Source organism: Pan troglodytes, chromosome 3 (assembly GCF_028858775.2).
Source record: "Pan troglodytes isolate AG18354 chromosome 3, NHGRI_mPanTro3-v2.0_pri, whole genome shotgun sequence".
Taxonomy (NCBI): Eukaryota; Metazoa; Chordata; class Mammalia; order Primates; family Hominidae; genus Pan; species Pan troglodytes.
The window spans coordinates 118,285,080-118,291,906 of NC_072401.2; the positions used below are offsets into that span (position 1 = coordinate 118,285,080).

The 6,827-nt window shown below is 33.2% G+C and overlaps 1 non-coding gene across 1 annotated transcript; it reads left to right on the plus strand.

Moving 5' to 3' along the window:
• Positions 1-5,786: 5,786 nt before the first annotated feature.
• On the plus strand, positions 5,787-5,893 carry LOC112209039 (U6 spliceosomal RNA). The gene has a single exon (XR_002943725.1). It is a non-coding gene; the product is annotated as a U6 spliceosomal RNA (small nuclear RNA).
• The last annotated feature ends 934 nt before the right edge of the window (positions 5,894-6,827 follow it).

A 6,827-nucleotide genomic window follows, 5' to 3' on the forward strand; every position in this document is an offset into this window, starting at 1 on the left:
CTCATCACTTAGAACTAAACAAAAAACACACAATTATCTCAATAGATGCACAGAAGTCTTTTGATAAAATTCAATATCCTTCATGTTAAAAACTCTCAATAAACTAGGTATTGAAAGAACATACCTCAAAATAATAAGAGCTGTATATTAAAAAAACACAGCCAACATCATGCCAAAGGAGCAAAAGCTGGACGCATTCCACTTAAAAAACAGCACAAGACAAGGATGCCCTCTCTCACCACTCCTACTCCAAATTGTATTGGAAGCTCTGGCCAGGGCAATCAGGCAAGAGACAGAAATAAAGGGCATTCAAATAGGAAGAGACAAAATCAAACATCCCTGTTAGCAGATAACATGATTCTATAGCAAGAAAACCCCATTGTCTCAGCCCAAAAGTTTCTTAAGCTTATAAGCAACCTCAGCAAAGTCTCAGAATGCAAAATCAATATGAAAAAAATTGCTAGCATTCCTATAAAGCAACAGTAGTCAAGCTGAGAGCCAAATCACAAATAAACTCCCATTCACAATTGTAACAAAAATAAAATAAAATACCTAGGAGGTAAATGATCTCTACAAGAACTATAAGCTACTGCTCAAAGAAATCAGAGATGGCACAAACAAATGGAAGAACATTCCATGCTCCTACTTAGGAATAATCTATATTGTGGAATGGTTATACTTCCCAAAGGACTGTATAGATTAATGCTATTGACATTCTTTACGGAACTAGAAAACACTATTTTAAAATTCCTATAGAACAACAACAACAAAAAGCCCAAATAGCCAAAGCAATCATAAGCAACAAGAACAAAGCTGGAGTTTTCATGCTACCTGCCTTCAAACTATACTACCAAAAGAGCATGGTACTGGTACAAGAACAGACACATAGTCCACTGGAACAGAATAGAGAACCCAGAAATAATACCAGACACCTATAACTATCTTATCCTCAATGAACATGAGAAAAACAATTGATGGGAAAGGATTCACCATTCAATAAATTGTGCTGGGATAACTGGCTAGCCATATGCAGCAAACTGAAACTGAAAATGCAGAAGGCTAGAACTGGACCCCTTTCTTAACGCCATATACAAAAAATAACTCAAGATGGATTAAACACTTAAATGTAAAACCCAAAACTATAAAAACCCTGGAAGGCAACCTAGGCAATTCCATTTAGTACACAGGAATAGGCAAAGATTTCATGACAAAGATGCCAAAAGCAATTCCAATAAAAGCAAAAATTGACAAATGGGACCTAGTTAAACTAAAGAGTTTCTGCACAGCAAATATATATACACACATACAAATAAACTGAACCTACAGAATGGGAGAAAATTTTTGCAAATTGTATTTAGAAGGGTCTAGTATCTGGCATCTATAAGGACCTTAAACAAATTTACAAGAAAAACAAACGAGCCCATTAAAACGTGGGCAGAGGACATGAATAGACACTTTTCAAAGGAAGACATACATGTGGCCAATAGTCATATGAAAAAATGCTCAACATCACTGATTATTAGAGAAATGCAAATTAAAACCACAATGAGATATCATCTAACACCAGTCAGAATGGCTACTATTAAAAACTCAAAGAATGATAGATGCTGGCAAGGTTGTGGAGAAAAAGGAACGTTTATAAACTGTTGGTTGGATTGTAAATTAGTTCAGCCATTGTGGAGGACAGTGTTGCAATTCTTCAAAGACCTAAAGAGAGAAATTCCATTTGACCCAGCAATTCCGTTACTGAGTGTATACCCAAAGGAACATAAATCATTCTATTATAAAGACACATGTAAGTATATGTTCACTGCAGCACTGTTCACAATAGCAATGAAATGGAATCAACCTAAATGTCAATCAATCATACACTGGATAAAGAAAATGTGTTGCCTATACACCATGGAATACTATGCAGCCATATAAAAAATGAGATCCTGTCCTTTGCAGGGAAATTGATAGAGTTGATGGCCATTATCCTTAGCAAACTAACACAGGAACAGAAAACCAAATACCACATGTTCTCACTTATAAGTGGGAGCTAAATGATGAGAACACATAGACACATAAAGGCAACAACACACACTGGGGCTTTTCAGAGGGTGGAGGTTGGAAGCAACTGAAGCGTCCATCAGTAGATGACCGGGTAAAGAAATGTGGTGCATATACACAATGAAGTACTATTAAGTCATAAAAAAGAGATCCTGTGATTTGCAACAACATGGATGGAACTGTGGTCATTGTGTTGATTGAAATAAGCCAGACACAGAAAGACAACCATATATTCTCACTAATCTGTGGAAGCTAAAAATAAATTAAAAAAAAAAAAAAACTAAGGATGGTTTTCAGCGGCTGGGATGGGTAGGTGGGGGGCGGGGGAAAGCAGGGTTGATTAATGGGTCCGAAAAGTAATTGGAAATAATCAATAAGACCACTATTTGCTAGAACAACATGTTAACTATAGTAAAAAATAATTTAACTGTTTATACAAAAGTAACCAAAACAGTATCATTGGATTGCTTGAAACAAAGGATAAATGCTTGAGATGATGCATACACCATACCTTGATGTGATTATTTCACATTGCATGCCTGTATCAAAATTTCTCATGTAACACACAAGTATATATACCTACTTTATACCCACATAAGTTAAAATAAAAAATTAAAAAAACAAATTTTATATGGGGAAGCAAAATACCCTGAATAGCCAACACAATATTTAAGATGTGTAAAGCTGGAGAATTAACACTACCAGACTTCAAGACACTAGAAAGTTACAGTGATCAAGACAGTGTGGAATCAATTGACAAAAAGAATAAACAAATATATCAGTACAATAAAATACAGAGCCCAGAAAAAAATCCACATAAGTTGATTCTTGACAAAGGAGCAAAAGCAATACAATTGCAACAGGATAGTCTTTTTAACAATTTGTGCTAGAACAACTAGATGTCCACATATTAAACACATGAACCCACATACAGACCTTAAACCATTTACAAAATTAACCCAAAATGGAGCACAGACTTAATGTAAACACAACATGTTAAAACGTCTTGAATATAACATAGGAAAAAATCTCCATGACTTTGGGTTTCATGATTTTTTTGGGTGTAACACCAAAGGCACAATCCATGAACACATGATTTGATAAGCTTAACTTGATTAAAATTGAAAACTTTTTCTCCGTGAAAGGCAATGTCAAAAGAATAAAAAGATAAGCCACTGACTGGTAGAAAATATTTTCAGAAGACCTATTCAATAAAGAACCTCTGTTTTCTGAATTCCTTTGTCTACCCAAAATTCGTATGTTAAAATCTTAACCCTCAAGGTGATGGTAGTAGGAGTTGGGACCCTTCAGGAGGTGATTAGGTCATGAAGATGAAGTTCTCCTAAATCAGGGTAATTCCCTTGTAAAAGAGACACCAGAGAGCTCATTCATCCTTTCCACCACGTGAGAACACACACTTACAATGATTAAAATAAGGACTAGGGGAAAACACTGTATGCTGGCAAGACGATAGAGAAACTGGAGCAATTGTATAATGCAGTTAGGAGTATAAAATTGTTTAGGAAAGTAGCCTGGCAGGTGTAAATCCTTTATGACTTAAGAAAGATTATTTTGAATTTTAAACATTATCTCAGTATTAATGGTTAATAGATCATTATTATGATTATGCCTCTACGGGCCTTCAAGATCAAACATTTTTTTTCTGAATTAGTTGCATAAGATACAAATGCTGTATACATATGTAACTAACCTGCACAATGTGCACATGTACCTTAAAACTTAAAGTATAATAAAAAAATAAAAATAAAATAAAAAAAAGTTAGCAATTAATTTTTAAACCTACTTTAATAAAATTTAATAATTAAAAAAAAAAAAGATACAAATGCAACTGGCAAATGCCCTGACTTGACTAACTGGTTATTTTGACAGTGCCCTCCAGCTTTTTATGCTTTTAGTTGATTTCCTTGGCAACATGGCATCATGACTTATTTTCATCTCATGTGCCTTCCCTTTGGAAGGACATGTTGATCTTAATATTTGTCTACTTCTTTTCATCAAATCCTAATAGTCCTCTTAGATTCAAATATCACTACATGACAGAGGAACCTGTGATATTTATTAATTAAATGTATACATTCTATGAATATATGTGACATGTTAGCATTCCTTAAATAAATAAGCCATATCTTAATTAATATAAACATCTATTCAGAATTCAGTGGAGAGTTGTAACTGATGGTGTTTTCAAGCAATGTACCATCCAATCGAGTGAGTTACATTAGATAACCCCTAAACTACATTATATACAAATAGGCATTTATATGTAACACACACTCAACAGACCTTTTAGAAATGAGTGAAACAGATTATTAGAAATGATGGGAAAAATTGTCATTTCTTCAGAACAGAAAATATATTGTTATTATTCATATTTTCACAGACTGGTTTGCAAACTCTTAATGATTAGCCATAAAGATAAATTTTGTGGAAGAAGGCAGGGTTTATTGGACTTCATCTGTTATCTAGCCATGTATCAGATATTTATCCATAATTTTATACTATAGCAAACATTTTATTATATGTTAATTTTAGTTACTTCCATTTTAAGATTGGGACTCTATTTGTTGGCTGGATAAAATTACTTCAAAAACAGTATTGTTTATAAACTTTCAGTCCTATATAAAAGTAATTATACAAAAAAAATTTCAATCATGTTATAACTATGATCTATTTATTCAGAGCTTTTAAAGCATTTTTTTATTATAACTACCCTTAGTAATTGAAATATTTCTTTATTGCAAAAGAATCATAAAAACTATTCCTGTAAAAATTACTTTAGTATTGTTATCTTTGTCAAAATAGCGTATATAATTATTATATTATGTATTTATGTAATTATAATTCATTCTGTGGCAGCCCCTAAAATCTATCTCTGCCCAAGAGTACAGGCAGTGAAGAATTTCTGTCCTTTGTGCCTCTAAGAGTAATAAAACTTCTTTCTTATAAGCCATCTTGAAACATATTATTTGTCTAATTGAAAAACCTTAGTTTAGCTAATGAAAATGTTCTCATTAATTATCAAGAGAAACTATGTAAGCATGTTCATAAACAGAATAACAGCGCTGGTTCAGTGTTATATGATTAATAGTATGTAATAAGATGTGTAAGCAGCAATGTAAATTATATGGTATGTAATAATTTTATACATTATAAAATGGTGTTAAACAGAGCGTACTAACATTTCTTCCCAATGATTAATTTGACAAGCTTGTCACAATTGCCCTGTCATCTGCTCACATACTGTTCATGACAGGTCTCTGACGCCAACTCATAATGCTTGGGAAAAATTAGCATTTGGCCTTTAGCAGCCAAACTCAACTAGACTTATAAATGAAAGTTACTGCTCCAGAGTTGATATTTTTTTCAAGGTTAAATAAACAAAATGTAATAAAATTAGATTGTAAGTAGAATGCGTAAGTGCATACCTGCATTGGAACCAAAACTCATAAAACAGATATGTGTCAAGCATGCCTCCAGAGTTATAAAAAATACACAGAGTTTGTTGGTTTATTTATAATATATCCACTATGGAAATAATTTCATATGGTTACCTTTGTAATTTTCCATTTACAAATTACAAATCCAATTACCACTTTAAAACTTCACCACCCATTGGAAACATTGTATACTTTTCTTTAATGATATAGTCTTATAATGCTAATTTTTACTTACAATTCTAAGTTGCAAAATTTTTCTTTTATAAAAACGGGTTTGTACTCACTTTGGCAGCACATATACTAAAATTGGAATGGTACAGAGAAGATTAGCATGGCGTCTGTGCAAGGATGCCTCGCAAATTCTTGAAGTGTTCAATAGTTTCATGAAAATGGCCATACTGCTTGAAGAAATTTATAGATTAGATGCTATTCTTCTTCATTATTTTTATCTTTTTTTCTTTATTCAACTTTCTGTGAACTTAACTTTTTAAAATTTGATGCTTTAAATTATGGTCTACTGGTCATTCTTCAACGATAAGTCAATTATCCTCTAGTTTCCACTTCAGATACAACCTGTAATTTTTATATGAAATATTCTTATCAATAATTGTAAGGTTCTAAATATTTTCAAATTTTTATCATGCTCTCTTTTTTCTTTTTTAGTTATATAATTTCCTTTCTGTATTTTTACATAATAGATATTTAATATGTTTGTTTTTTTCATATTATTTTTGCTCAGAGAAGTTGTCAAGTACACTATTTTTATTTCGCTTTGATTGGAACTTGCTGCTTGGCCAGACACATGGGCAAATTTCACAAATGTCACATTTGACTTGGAAAAAAATGGCTTTTTTTGCATTTATGAGTGGGATATTCTACACATAATAAGCTGCAAGATAAATGAAAAGTTTACCTCTTTTTGGTGGCTATGAATCTAGTCCTTCTATCTCTGACACTGGGGAGGGTAGGTGACTCATGGCCTCTGCTGCTATCCTTCATCCACCACTGCATTTGTGCCAAAGCCACAATTCCCCCAGGAGGCTTCCAGGCAATGCCTGACCTATTCCTGTATTATGTTGACTTCCTCTACTACACAACTTTGGCTCCAGAACTGCATTGGTTTTCTAGGGCTGCTGTAACAATTACCAAAACGACAGTGGCTTAAAACCATTGAAATTCGTTCTAATCGATATTAGATGAAGAAGTCTGAAATAAGTCACACTGGGCTGATATCAAGAAGTCATCAGAGCCGTTCTTCCTCCAGAGGCTCTAGGAAATAATCCGTCCCTCGCTTATTCTAGCCTCTGGTGACTGCAG